The following is a 16,509-nucleotide window of genomic DNA, read 5'->3' as shown; positions in this document are numbered from 1 at the left end:
TGACATAAGACTCTTGCAATAGAAGAGCACCTCTTTGGTAAATGACATCACAAGCTGCTATTTTGAACGTGCTGAATGCTGACATGTATATGACAAGACAACATACAAGAAGCTTAGTTCTTAATTTAAAGCAGCATTATTCATTTATTTTTCTTGTCGGCCTAGTCCCTTTATTAAACCAGGGTCGCCACAGCGGAATGAACCGCCAACTTATCCAGCAAGTTTTTACGCAGCGGATGCCCTTCCAGCCGCAATCCATTTCTGGGAAACATACACACACACACACACATACACAACGGACAATTTAGCTTACCCAATTCACCTGTACCGCATGTCTTTGGACTGTGGGGGAAACCGGAGCACCCGGAGGAAACCCACGCGAACGCAGGGAGAACATGCAAACTCCACACAGAAACGCCAACTGAGCCAAAGATCGAACTAGCGACCCAGCGACATTCATGTGAGGCGAACGTGCTACCCACTGCGTCGCCCTAAAGCAGCATTAATGAATTGTAAAATGTTACACATTTTGGTATTGTTTATTTACGGCCCGTTTCCACTGAGTGGTACGGTATGATATGGTTCGGTAATTAATACTTTAAGAATTAGGAAAATTACTACTTTCTTTTATTTATTTTTTTTTTGCATTTTTCATACTGTTACAACAATATATATATATATATATATATATATATATATATATATATATATATATATATATATATATATATATATATATATGCATGTTGGTTAACAACACTGATCTAAGGTTACTCAAAAAGACTGACACAGTGGATCCCCCTGGTCATACGATAACAGTAAATTGATAACAGTAAATATACAAATAGTTGTTAGTTTATGATCCATTGATCACAATCTCTCATTTTTAATTACCTCCTTGGGGTTGGAAACTCCCTCAGGAGCTCTGACAGAATTGCAACACTGGTACTAACAAGAAAGCAAAACATGAAGCCAAACCCAGATTGGAATATCAACCCCAGCCACAAAGTGATTTACATGAGAATTTGAGTTTTACAGCATATTGTTCTTGCATCGTATTTATTACCATAGTATTATCAGCAGTATCTTAACCTGCAAACTTACTACAAGGATGAAACCTGATTTTGATCAGGTCCTATGAGGACCAAGAACACTAGCAACATCATAACCTTCCAAGAGTCTCATGTAGGCCCTACAATACCTGAATATATATATATATATATATATATATATATATATATATATATATATATATATATATATATATATATATATATATATATAAGTTGCAGAGACTTGCAGTTAATCCCTAATAAGCATTTCCACCAATTTAAGGCAAAATAAAAGACTATGGAGACCACATCTATCCCAAGGGAAGGTTGTTATGTGGAAAATGTATTCCGTTCCAGCTTGTTAGTACAACATTTGTTAAGAAGTCACTGTTTCTTAATATAAATGGTTGTAAATTGCACTTTATCATGTTCAACTTTTATTTAGATTCATTTTACATCACCTTCTCTTTAAATATTCCACAGCCTCTAACAAAGTACCTTAGCGTATTATTGTGTTAACGGTTACTTACAAACCATTTGCACTTCACAGAACATCATTACACACCATGATAACATTTGTTCGAGTGTTATCCTTATTTTTCATGCTTACCTTCTCATCTCATGTGCACACTCCACCTTCTGTGAGTGTTACTTACCATGCATACTGGTGAGTTGTTGCTTTTGCTTTTTTTGTCACATGCACTGCTTGCCATATGTTCAGTTTATCTATCTCTGTCTGTCAATAGTGAAGAATTCACATTTAAAAAAGAAGACTTTAAATTAAAGATACGTATCCAAATATTGTGAGTGATATGACTGTAGATAAGATTTTGAATGTGAAATGCTAAGCTAATGCTGGAACATTGTTCAGTTACTGTCAAAAAATAAAAAAAAACCTGCAGCAAGGTGATTGGGTGACACTTAGACAGCAAAGTTGAAGTACAAGACTGTAAATAAGCTCTCCCCACTAAGGCCCCGTTTACACTAGTGCGTTTTAGTTTTAAAACGGCGTTGTAGAATGAAAACGATCCGCGTCCACACTCGCGTTTTACCCAGCGTTTCTGAACTGCTCTCCGTCCACACCAAAACGCTGAAAACGCACATCACGTGACCACACACACACACTCTCGGGCAAGCGCTCCAGCATTTCTACCCAGATGAGAGCTCTGCTTGTCGGACTGCTCATCACGCATTTCCCGCTGGATCTAATCTCACTATATTTGCTAAACGTGATATTTCATTCATGTTGTTGTCTTTATCTAACGACATAGGCCAATTCCCTGACATTGGTCATTGGAATCTATTAGGTTACTTGTTAACGGGTAACATGTTTTGGTTAAGCGCAAAGATAAGTTAATGATTAATCCAGGTACATTGACTGATCGCTTGCCTTTATTTCCTACAATGTATAAACTTATTGTATGTTATACTTTTATAATTATCGATTATTAAAACTGATATTCAGCAAAAGAGAGGGTGCGTTTGGTATTTTCACTGAAATTGAAAGGAGGCAGTTGTTATCGGCTCCGTTTTGTTATAAATGTCCACACAGTGAAGATGACGCTCATATATGCAGCACGGCGCCTCAACATTTCTGCTGTCTGTTAAGTTGCTAATATTAAAAAGAAAATAGGCAGTTCCTTATATCATGTTTACATTTTATTGTTGAGAAAGTGAAACAACGTAGCCAGGGTGATGTGAATGAAGTTATAAAGTACACTGTTCCCTTTGAAGATTTACCCGTGTCCTCGGTATGTTTTCCATATCAAACTGTGAAGGGGGAGACTGCAGCCTTGATCAAACTTGCGAAGTCTTAACTTACAAGAAGAGGATGCGAGACTGAACTGTGTGTGGGCTACTTAATATTGAGGAAAAGCCCCAATCAGATAGGCGAACGTTTGCAGCCCCGCCTCCGTTTTCAGATGTCTCCGTCTTTCCCCATCCACACTGAGACGGAGCAGCAGCGTTTCAGAATGAAAACGGCCTCTCCAGCGTTTTCGAAACGCTCCGTTATCGGCGCTCGAGAACTCCGGCGTAGTGTGGACGGATGGCGTAACCGTAGCAAAACTTATGCGTTTTCAAACTAAAACGCACTAGTGTAAACGGGGCCTAAGAAAACTGCAAAAAGAGCACTAGTAATTTTAGATTTTGTGATGCCAAATGTGAGAATACCAGCCTGATCTCACCAGAAAACAAAAGTATTTCACGTTTTGCCAGTTTAGTGGCTCATTCGTACAAATTCGTACGAGTTCAGTCGTACAAAATTGTACGATTTTAATATGGAGGCGTGGCACCTAACCCCACCCCTAAACCCAATCGTCATTGGGGGATGAGCAAGTCGTATTAAATTGTATCGTAATTTAATTAGATTTAATTTAATTAGATCGTACTAATTCATACAAATTAGCCACTAAATCAAAAAGTTACGAATTGACATGAGATTGTGTTAGAGAATACAGCTACCAGACACCATAGCCATTTCAAGTGTTCACACTTAGCTGATGATTGATTATAAAGCTTGTTTAGCATGCTGTCCCGGGAGAGAGCCCTGAGCTCATAAGATCCTCGAGCCTGGGGCTTCCTCGCATTTGCAAGGCTAGAGGGGAGTTTGAGCTCAGGTAGATCTCGAGAACTCCCCTGCTGTAGTAGCTAATGAACAGATAGTGATTGCTCTTAAAAGATAACTACTTTCTAGCAACAAGTGACTGTATATAAGAAAGTGTCTAGTGCACATAGAGAGGAAAGGGTGTGTCTCTCACTGGTGGTTTATCAAACACACTCATCTGCATGAAGCACACTCAGTTTTGCACAGTTTATTTATTTAAAGATATACAAATGAAACTGTACTTCAAATGAACAAAAAATCTTTACAACCTGATCTAAAATAAAATCACTGTAGAGTTTAAACATTGCATCTTATTATAATGTTAAATTATTATATTGTTGTTATTGTTTTATCCAGTTTTATGTTGTATTTTGACACTCCTGTTATTCAGCATTGTTTAAACTTTACAGCAATTTTACTTTTTAGAAAAGATTGCAAAGATTATTGTCCATTTAATTCTGAGCCTTTAATAGTCATTTATAAGGGATTTACAAAGTATGAATAGTCCTCACTAGGTTAGGTCACAAAACTGCATGAAGTTGAGTTAATAAAGCATTTATTAACATATTAGTTAACTATTAGTATATGCCGGAATAATAAGACATATAAACGTTGATTTCAATAGTTTATTAATCATTTACTAACTCATTTTGAATGATTCTAAAAACCCTCAACTACTCTTAAATACAACTGGTTTGTAAATAATGCAATACTTAATTTAGTAATTAAATATAAATCATTAACTAAGTATGAAAATACAATTATTAAGCACATTATACAGGTGCGTATAAATCAAGAATAGAGCATTTGTAGCTGCAGTTATAAACTGCTTACTAACACTTATTAATGTAGAGTTAATGCTTAACAAATAATGAATTCACTAGATACTAATGCTTATGAATGATTCATAGTGTGTAGTTATTATAAAGTGTTACCAAACATTGCTGTGATCATGACATCTATACACACCAGATTCTGTCTTACAAATCACATCTACTGCATTACAAGGACTCAATAATGATAATAAAAATGCTAAACTAGCTTTGACTTGGGATGAAATCTTTATTAAGCTGAGGTCACACTTGACTTTTCTCCCCATAGACTTCCATTCATACGCAGGCGAATGTGTCAGACTGGAAACACAGGTTTATGCATTAAGTTTCACAGTTCGCTGCGGTGCAAAGTTCAAGCTTGTCGTTTTTTTTCAATAAATGTGTTTTCTTAATGAATAAATGAACATGTAAATAAATGAGACTAGTGTAATGTATTTTAATTGAAAATTTGGGCAGGTGTTGGGAGAAATGCATGGGAATTCTCCAGCAGACCTTTCATTAAGAAGAGAAGTGGTGAGTTTAGGTACTGCAGCCAGGCTTTGTGTTTGGGAGTAGCTGGTATTAAAACTGTAGGCAGACACCACTGGCAATGGCAGGTAAAGAACATGACCTTGGCAGCCTGTAGGTGGAGGTGAAATCACTCAGAGACATGTTTTTAATGGTCCTCATCTGGTTCTGACTGCCTGAGAACTTCTGGGCAGCTGCTGATTCTTGGGTAACGCTACCAGATGGCGGCATTTTGCTACCATAAATGGACCACAATCACATGCTCTCCCTGGGGAACATTTCTATATACCCCCTGATTGCACTGCTATCATGAGTAGTAAGTATGGAAGAATTTGTCAAGGATGACCTTTCAAGTGTTTCATTAATTTTGGGGAAGAAAGACACTTAGACATGGTGGGGCTGACAGTCTAATGCTTATGGCAGCCCAGAAAAACACGGACTACGTTTACATGGACATCAGTAATCGAATGACTTGCTTTAATCTAATTAAGAGAATAACATGTGGTATAGGGGAATTCTGTAAGCTAAAATTGTCTGTAGTGTATGAGTGTGAATGAGTGTGTGTGGATGTTTCCCAGTGATGGGTTGCAGCTGAAAGGGTATCCACTGCATAAAACAGATGCTGGATAAGTTGGCGGTTCATTCCGCTGTGGTGACTCCAGATTAATAAAGGGACTAAGCCAAAAAGAAAAGGAATGAATAAACTTACATATGACATTAGATATATAAAAAAGAAAAAATGGAATCAGACAACATCCAGCGTCTTGCACGGTCAATGAAAGATGATGAAAACCAGGAGCCTGAAAATGTTTTGGATGCTGTCCCCATTAAGACCTCAACAACACATTTTTGATTGACTAATTTTATCATCTTATGCATGGGCAGTGGCGCAACACATTTACTGAGGGGTATGCGAGTTCTGACAAAAATGTTATGGGCAAACTTTTTTTGTAACTAAATTGAAATAGTTCTGAGCAAAAAACGTTACCAAAAGACCTGATGTATCATGATACATAATAAATGTATAAAAACATTTATATGGGAAAAAAGAGATCTTGATATTAGGATTAATAAACATCTCAGTTCCAAAAAAATTGAATATTCTGTCTCTTTGTTCATATGTCAGTTTTAACAGAGTGAAGAATCATTATAATCAAGTATATAAAATGTATAAAGGGGAATTTCTAATCCAAATATTATTTTCTGTTATCTGAAATATTTTGAGGTCTGTACTTACATAAACATAATTTTTGATCTCTCTTTTAGCAAATTAATTAATAATAAATAACAATACATAAAGAACAAGTTTATTTGAAAAAAAAAAAAAAAAAAACACATTTATATCTACTGTACATGAACACTTTACACTTGGCTGAATGTAACGAGGAGACTGACACGGAGGGATCCATTATGCAGTATTTATTAATCACAACTTCACTCAAACACACAATATGCACCTGGGTATACACACACACACACACACACACACACACACACACATACATCCACAGTAGTAGTAATGGTTTCAAGAATGACGGTGAACAGACACAGAGTGAGTTACCAGGCATGAGTAGAGAGCAGTGAGCGTGAATCAGAGTCCATGTATCAGGCTTGGGTCAAGGGCAGGCAGCGAGAATCAGAGTCCGTATATCAGGCTTGGGTCAAGGGCAGGCAGCAAGAATCAGAGTCCGTATATCAGGCGTGGGTCGTGGGCAGGCAGAAGGCAAAGCAAAGTAAGAGACAGGGTGGAGTCGTACACAAGAGATCAGGCTGGATATAACGCTCAGAAATGCTGGCCGGGGCTGAACAAGACTTCGCACTGACTGAGTGTTTGAGTGCGGCTTATATGAGGTACGTGGGTCGTTAACATGATTCAGATCAGGTGTATGCGTAATCAGTGTAGATGGATGATGTAATGCTAACAGTCCGGAGATGGCGGCCTCTGCTGGCCAGCGAGGGGAATGACCGGGATTGAGTCGGTGACACTGAGTAACTGCATGTTATTGTGTTAAATGATTTTGAATTAAAACGTGTGCGCCAACTAAGCATTTATTTATTTTTATTAATTTAAACTTTTAATAAGGATAATTTAAAAAATAGATTTGGCACAATGGCGCCCCCCATGTGTGGCGCCCCCATGCGCTGCATATACTGCATACCCCCTTTTTGCGCCCCTGTGCATGGGTGTATTCTGAGAAAAGTGTCTTACATCAGACACACACATTAAGTTGTCGAAAATGTAGGGATCGACACTTAAACCCTTTGTCAAGTCTCAAAAGCACTTCTCTCACTGCACTCACTCTTTCTTGTTATCCTCACACATACATACACGCGCTTCTCTATTCTCAGAAAATAGGCATGTTGTATTTCAACTTTAGGAACACCCAGCCCTAAAGTAGAACAAATAAATTAAAGGAGGGAAGGTAGGGAGGTTCAGGGAGAAGAAAAGACTGCTACTGACAGGGTTGGGTTTTAGTGGGCAAGAAGTCGAGCGGAATGTTTTCGCATAGCTAAATGCACAGACCTCCATTAGAGGAAGTACAATAACAAAAATCCCCACACAGAGATTGAATATTTCATGCCACTGCTAATCCACATTGATGATGGTGTGCACATGGTTTAGCGCATATCCTTTTCAGGTATTTCTCATCTGGAAGTTATTATTTTATTAATCCTTGCCATGTTTTATACTTTATAATGATAAAGTTTAACATTTTTGTGGTGACTTTCATTTGTCTATGTCAGGGGTTGGCAACCCAAAATGTTGAAAGACCAAAAAAAAACAAAAAACAAATATGTCTGGAGCCGCAAAAAATGTAAAGCCTTATATAAGCCTTATAATGAAGGAAACACATGCTGTATATATCTATATTAGCTATATTAGCCTACTATAAAAATGACTAAGTTGGCTAAAAATACATAATGAGCCTTCATGATTAAATAGCCACTGAAATCAGGTGGTTGGTGTTTATTTACACAGCACAGCCTCTGGTCTTTCAGTGGTATTAATTTGATCATTTCTTCTTGCGGCCCATCGGAGTTCACATACCTGTGCGTTGAATATCGGTCACTTCACAGGCAATTGAGTATGCGGGCACTGAATTAATGTCCTTGGTTTGCTGATCGGTGATGTTACCTGCCATTTTAATAGCCCTTCACTTTACTGTCGTAGCGGAGAGAGGTATGTCTTTAATTTTTTGTATTATCTTGGTTTTGTTTTTGAAGTCTGCAAATAGGTGTTCTAATATTTTGATGAATGACTCCTTCATGTAGTCACCATCTGTGAACGGTTTTCCATGCTTTATTATCTCACGGTATGTTTACAACAGCCACCTGCCTGGTATCCCGCCCTGCTCATAGAAACGTGTGTTGCAGGCTATGACGCAAATCTTAGCTGACAGAAATGTTGAAATTAAATAATAATTCTACACACTTTTACAGCATTTGAAAAGGTTAAAATGTTTGTCCTCCTATAGAAATCATATTAAAACAAGAAAAATATATTAACCTCCCCCATCTTTTTCCATTTTCAAACATTTTTTAAAAAGCTCCAAGGAGCCACAAGGGCAGCGTTAAACCCATACACTCTCATTCACACATACACTATTGATAATTTAGTTTATTCAATTCACCTATACCACATACCTTTGGACTGTAAGGGAAACCACAGCACGCAGAGAAAACCCACGCAAACTTGGAGAGAACATACAAACTCCACATGGAAATGACAACTGGCTCAGCCGGTACTCCAGGAGCCTTCTTGCTATGAGGTGACAGTGCTAACTACAGCCGCTGTGTTGAGACGCTGTGCCGCCCTGCATATAAATTTTATGTACTGCAGTTTACTTTACTGGATTTCTTTTCTCCACAACACTGAGAGGATACACAAGCCTCAAATGACACAAAGTTATCAGCTTTGTAGATCACTATTTACACCAAGTTAAATATAAGAACTGCCCTTGTTGAATTGTTGCTGTTTCTTTAGTTTAACCCTTGTGTGGTGTTCATGTTTTGGTTACTCAGCCAGTGTTCATAGGTCTAGTGGACCCGCTAGAGCACAGGTGTCAAACTCAGTTCCAGAAGGGCCGCAGCTCTGCGGGAATGTAAGAGCAGACAGTGTTGATAGTTGAAATTGCAACAATGTTGCAACTTTGTGCGGGAGCGGGAGGGAAAGAAAACAGCAGCACCAGAAAGGAGGAGGACAGAGTGTAGGAATACTGGACCTACACTTTCAAGACTTTTATTAGACCTGTGTCTAGTGGACCCGAACATCTTGTATGTCAGGGGTGCACAATCCTGTTCCTGGAGATCTACCTTCCTACAGAGTTCAGCTCCAGCCCTGATCAAACACACCTGAATCAACTAATTAGGACCTGAACGACACTGGATAATTACAGACAGGTGTGTTTGATAATGGTTGCAACTGAAATCTGCAGGAAGGTAGCCCTGCTGAAAAATCAAGCCTAAACCAGCCTAGGCTGGTTTTAGCTGGTTTTAGAGGGGTTTTGGCCATTTCCAGGCTGGTTTCCAGCCATTTCCAGCCTGGTCTTAGCTGGTCAGGCTGGGAGATGACCAGCTAAAACCAGCTTGACCAGCCTATCCAAGCTGGGAGTCCAGCCAAAACCAGCTATATCCAGCTTAAACCATGCTGGTCAAGCTGGTTTTAGCTGGATTTGGCTGGTCATTTTCCAGCCTGACCAGCTAAGACCAGGCTGGAAATAGCTGGAAACCAGCCTGGAAATGGCCAAAACCCCTCTAAAACCAGCCTGGTCAACCAGCTAAAACCAGCCAACCAGCTTAGGCTGGTTTAAGCTGGATTTTTCAGCAGGGAGATCTCCAGGAACAGGGTTGAGCACCCCTGTTGTATGTAATGTAAATGTGTGGGGGGAGGTACATTTATGCGGTCGTAGAAAATTTGTTCGGATTTATTTTATTTACAGAAAAGAAGCCAAAGCCAATGAATATCAGGTTGAAAAAATAATTCATTGTTTAATTTTTCTTTTGAAAAAAACTGAAAACGGGTCTCACAGACCCGAACACCATACAAGGGTTAAGGCTTTAAATAGATTACTTAGGGTGCTTTCACACCAGTGAATCGATTCATTTGTTCCAAAACAGGGATTAAAATCATTAAATTGTTGCTCTTTGTTCTTGGTGCGGCTTGCTGTCACACGGCAAAGTTTCTAAACGGACCAAAATAGCTAAAACAAGTCACATGCGAGTAAACTCCTCACATTGGGGGGTGGTTTGGTAGGTTTGACAGGGTGTGCGCGACGTGTCTGAAGAGCGAGGAGGGATGTGGGGGGGAGGGTACACAATGTATTTGAAGACCTGGAGGGAGATGCACGATTACTGGGAGATTATCACTCGTTTGCGGGCATCCTCTCTGTGCATTTGCGGGAGACTCCTGGAACATCCGGGAGACTTGGGATGTCTAGAATGACTTCCCGCCCTCCTCATAATTCTCTTTTCATTTAGCCGTATGCCTCTTACATATCCATAATACACAGTGATATAGCCGGGCTCGGATTGTATCGCTTTCTCACTACAATCGATCCTCTTCAGAGTTTGTTTCAATCGAGCCGAGACCACGTCATTCAGGTGATCTCAGACCGATTGTTTTGATCCGACCGTTATTGCTGGATTCACATTTGCCAAACGAACCACACTAACTGGGCAAACGAGACAACGTCCGAAACAAAAGTCTAGGTGTGAAAGCACCCCTAAACTTTTTTTATTTTTTTATTTGTCCACTGTTCTTGGACAAGTAATATTGGAGCATTTCTTCTCTAAACACCATATACACTAATCTTTTAAAAATGGCACACCACAACCTCTTCAAGACAATGTTTTTCAAGTATCTCACTGATGTCCTAATTTAGAGGCAAGCTGTTCATTTTCATCTGCTTATAAGAGCCAAACAAATGCGTTTGAAGTCATTTATCAAAGAATCAATACTGCAATGAAGTTTCTAATCTAATTGCTGTCACGCCACTAAAAGCTGTAGAAGCACTTTGCATTGAACAGACACAGCAGGGTCTCTGCAAGAAATTATGCCTTTTTTTTTTTCTTCTGCACAGAAATTCAACCCACTGTTAACCTTTTAATACTGCATCTACATCTTTAGAGACCATATACAGTTGAAGCCAGAATTATCAGCCCCCCTCTTTATTTTTTTCTCCAATTTCTGTTTAACGGAGAGATTTTTTTCAACACATTTCTAAACAATAGTTTTAATAACCCGTTTCTAATAACTGATTTATTTTATCTTTACCATGATGACGATAATTTATTATTTTAATAGACATTTTTCGAGACACATCAAATCAAATCAAATCACTTTTAGTCACATCATCAGCAGCACGTGTGCTATGATGAGGGAAAAGCTTAGGTGCTGGCTTCAGACAGTACAAAATACAGATAGTGCAAATACAACGACAGTGCAAATACAAAGACAATGTGAAATTGACGTCGATATGTACAACGAATAGTTGTCAACATATTTGTACACTGTAAAAAATAAATCCGTAAAATTTACGGTAAAAAAACGGCAGCTGTGGTTGCCAGTACTTTACCGTTAAAAACACGGTACAAACCGTAAAAGTAATTTTTCATTTTTACGGTAAACTACCGTATTTTATTAATTTATCGAGGTAATATGTCTGTATTTTGAATGACGACCATCTACACATCTTTTGTTACACAGTTAAACACCTTAGCTCACCCACATGCAGGTGGTGATGAGGAAGTTACATAATGAGCCAATGCTCATCACAATCAACTTTTCCCACAAGCAGAAAAGAGTATCGGCATATAGAAGGTGCTCAGTGTCATTCACACAGCTACTAAACACCAGTATGGTAACACGCATAAAATTAATGTCATGAAATAAACATTTTTTATCAACATTAGATGTAACATAAATCTCTAATGCACATAACTGATAGGGAAACAACTAAAAGATCAATAGTAATGTCAACAAAAATCATAAAAAGTTATGTGCCATACAGGGAATTCTGGGAAAGTCAATTTACGGTTATTTGCCGTATATATTAAGGAAACATACCGTTAAGCAGGTTACGGATTTGTACTGTAGCATTTTTACCGTTTTTTACCGTTGAGATCACGGCCATTTTTTACAGTGTAGGTAGTATTGTTTCAAGTATGGATTGGTTAAAGTCTGAGGGAAGAAGCTTTCCTTCAGCCGGCTGGTGCGTGAGCGGATGCTGCTGAACCGTCTGCCTGAAAGTAGCAGAGAGAAAAGTCTATGGCTTGGGTGGCTGGAGTCACTGATAATTCTCTTGGCTTTTTTCATGCACCGCCTGGTGTAGATGTCCTGAAGGGAGGGAAGCTCGCCTCCTACTACGCGTCCAGCAGTTCGCACAATCCTATGTAGGCTTTTGCAATTGCTGCTGGTGCTATTTCCATACCAGGTGGTGATACAGCCAGACAGGATGCTCTTGGTGTAGAATGAGCGGAGGACGTGGGGACTCATTCCAAACCTCCTGAGACGCCTGAGGAAGAAGAGGCGTTGCTGTGCCTTTCTCAGCACTGTCTGTGTGGGCAATCCTCAGTGATGTGTACTTTAAGAAACTTGAAAGTGCTGACTCTCTCCACTGGTGTCCCGTTGATGGTGATGAGGGTGTGTTCTCTCTTCTTAAAGTGACATTTAAAGGCTTAACTAGGTTAATTAGGTTAACTAGGCATGTTAGGGTAATTAGGCAAGTTATTAAATGACCATGGTTGGTAGATTATCGAAAACATAAATAGCTTAAAGGGGCTAATAATAATGACCTTAAAATGGCTTTAAAATAATTAAGAACTGCTTTTATTCTAGCTGAAATAATACAAATAAGGCTTTCTGCAGAAGAAAAAATATTATCAGACATACTGTGAAAATTTCCTTGCTCTGTTAAATATTATTTGGGAAATATAAAAAAAAAAATTAAAGGGGGGCTAATAATTCTGACACTATAGCCATCTAACACAAAGCCACTGAGTCTTAAAAATAATTAGTTTGTTTGGCAAAGGAACATTTAAGTGTCAAAATCATGACCCTACAAAACAAACCACATGTTTATATCACACCATCAATCATGAAGCAAAAGGCACATATCAAATATCGCTGCTGCCTCTAAGAACTCAGGAGCTGGTTTTGACAGCTGACCACATTAAGATTTATGGTGGCATGTTCCATTAGAGACCTGTCCTACATATAATCTGTTCATACATGCCACGTTTGTGCTACATTTGTTTGTAAGGCCTTGATTATAAATTACCCACAATCCTAAGTATCCAATTTTATTACACAAGCAGCATATAATATTTCATACCTAATGCCGAGTTCAGACTGCATGATTTTCAAAGTAGTCGTGTGTCTCAGATGTTTTCACACTGCATGACTATCTGGGCTAGCGTTTAATTGCTGCTTTGTTTACACTGCAAGATGGATCAGCGACAGGGGCTTTAATATTGCATGACTTTACAATAGGAAGAATCGCCGACAACTTCGTCCAAACTACGTCTCACAGCCAAAAACATGTCATATATCTTTTGTTTTTAACTACATAACAAGATGAAGCCTTTAATGGGGTAGAAATCTACATATTTGCTCACCTGGGTTTGAAGGGAATTAGCAATTTCTCCTTAACTTTCTTTTTTAACTTTTTGTATGAAACATCAATAAGACACGGGTGCTCCTGTCAAACTTCTACCAGTTTTTCCTCCATTTCTTTGGTCTTAATATACCAAAAATTTGTGCTTTTTAACTTCTCCTTCAACCTCCCGCTGGCCAGCAGGTACACACACACAGGTGAATGCTGCTCTCTCATTGGCTGTAGGCGATCGCCGATGTTATTTTTAGTCAAAACTTATTTCACACAGCATGATTTGAATCGCCGACAGCCAGTGTTGCCAACTTAGTGACTTTTCAGACCCTCCTAGCAACAAATTTTTTAAAAAGCGACTAGCGACAAATCTAAAGACTTTTTTTATGTGCTACTGGAGATTTTTATAGATTGTCATTTGTCCATACTGTACCGTTCCTACTCTTCTCAACGAGCTGCGGGTGATGCCGCCGGTCCCTCCTCCGTCTCAGAGCACTGACAGACGGCCTAGTCGTACAGCAGCTTCTCCCACCTGCAGCCTGAGATCAGATCATCCCTCTGCGTACCGACGGCAAATGATTTAGCACCTGCAGCAGTTTAAGGTATTTCCCTTGTACAGTCAAACCAATCTGCTTCTCTTTTAACAATTTAATTTGATTGTTTATTCTTTTCTTGTTCACAATCACAGATAGTGACCGTTTCAGAACTTTAGTTTATTACATCTGAGAGATTACTGCAAATTCCCTACACATTCATTCATTCATTTTCTTGTCGGCTTAGTCCCTTTTTTAATCCGGGGTCGCCACAGCGGAGTGAACCACCAACTTATCCAGCAAGTTTTTACGCAGCGGATGCCCTTCCAGCCACAACCCATCTCTGGGAAACATTCACACACACACTCATACACTACGGACTACCCAATTCACCTGTACCACATGTCTTTGGACTGTGGGGGAAACCGGAGCACCCGGAGGAAACCCACGCGAAGGCAGGGAGAACATGCAAACTCCACACAGAAACGCCAACTGAGCCGAGGTTCGAACCAGCGGCCCAGCGACCTTCTTGCTGTGAGGCGACAGCACTACCTACTGCGCCCCTGCCTCGCCATTCCCTACACATCTATACTACTATACTGTTCAAACAGCAATAAATTTAGTTAAGTTGACCTGCTTACATAAAGTGTAGTGCAAATATAATTACCCCTTTATCGACCATAGGCTGTTAAACTAACAGAAACGGAAGAACGTGTTGACGTCAGTAATATGCAAATTAACGTATGACATAATCTAGCAACTTTGAATGCTGCGTTCACACCAGACTCAGAACGTGTGTCAAGCGCGAATGATTTACATGTTAAGTCAATGCAAACGCGCGAATGGACATCCTGCGGCGCGATAGGCACGTTAACCAATCAGGAGCTTGCTCTTGTGGAGCCGTGATTGTGACGTATCGCCTGTTGTCTATGTCCCGGGGTAAATCCTCCAGCCGACACCGACAAAAGGTTTATCAAACTGGGCTCGGCTCAGTCAGAAGCATTGCTGAAAGCCTCTATCATCCAGGTTTAGTTTCTGGAGGAGTTGATGAGACCACATAGCTGGATGCACCTCTGAAATGATCTAGTGGATTCAGACACGGCCCTAAACGTATCAACACTGTTTTTCAGCCTTCATAAACACATAAACACTGTCATTTTCTTCATCAAATCCATGTTAGCCATTTAGCAACGAAGCTAGAGTCACTGGGCAGACAGAAGCCCTGCCCATTACGCGAATCCGCGTCTGTTCTGAAGTGAATTTGACGCGCAAATGAAGCAGGTTTATGCGCGCGAATGAAGCGAGTAAACTCAAATGTTCACGCGGCTATTTACACGCGAATAGCGTCCCGCATCTGGTGTGAACACAGCATTAGGTACATCTTATCGCGTTTTCGTTAAAAATAGTTGCCAACAGTGCCGACAGCTCCAGATATTTAGCATGCCAAATATCTCACAGGCATCGGCGACTCATTGGCGATTCTCTCAGATCGTGTCTTTGATCGTTCATACTGTGTGATTGTCACTCACGTGCACGAGCACCGATTTGCCTGTGATTTCATGCATTTGTCGGCGATTTCTCATAAACCTGTCGGCGAGTCAAACTCGGGGCTAAAATCATGCAGTCTGACCTCAGCATAACACATATTCATAGTATTTAATTTGTTAACACCTGTGTATGTTTCAAACAGAACAAATCTTTCAAGCCCACATGCTCACTCGCATGCAATTTTAAAAATAGGTTTCTCACCAGCAAAGAAGCGCAGCATATATGTTCTGAGATGATTGTTGATTAGAATGCAGTGCTGCGGGATGTGTTTTAGTATTCATGGAGTACTCACTCTCCCTGTTTCTCTTGCCCTCTGTGATGAGATTCACACTTAGAAACCAATGTCTCCGTGCTGTTGTGTTGCGTATCAAGTGTGTTCTCTTTGCCTCTGCTTCTCACCTGCCTGTGGGGTCAACAGCTCCCTGTTTGATCTTGTGCCACTCATGTACTATAGTACACATCCACTAGATACAGAGGACACTCTCCACTACACCCAAACAACATTTCTGCTGCATCAAATCTATTTCTAGCATACCCACATAGCAAAATTTCTCTGGCCCAGCTCTGGCCCACACAATCAGGTTTTGCTTGGCCCACATGCCGCAGTGAATTACGGTACATGACTGGACCAAATCTGGCTTCCAGACAAGGGCCAAACACGGACCATATCTGGGCCAAGTCTCAGCCAAGTTATTAACTCATAACTGGGCCTGAACTGGGCCAGATAGGTTGGTGTGTCACGATTGCACTGAAATTGATAAACCCATGGAGTGATGCGCTTTAGGCACACTATGGGCACGCTTTTTCTCAAAGTGACCTGATTGG

This window comes from Danio rerio, chromosome 20 (assembly GCF_052040795.2).
Source record: "Danio rerio strain M-AB ecotype USA chromosome 20, GRCz13ab, whole genome shotgun sequence".
Classification (NCBI taxonomy): Eukaryota; Metazoa; Chordata; class Actinopteri; order Cypriniformes; family Danionidae; genus Danio; species Danio rerio.
This window is presented reverse-complemented; position numbering follows the sequence as displayed.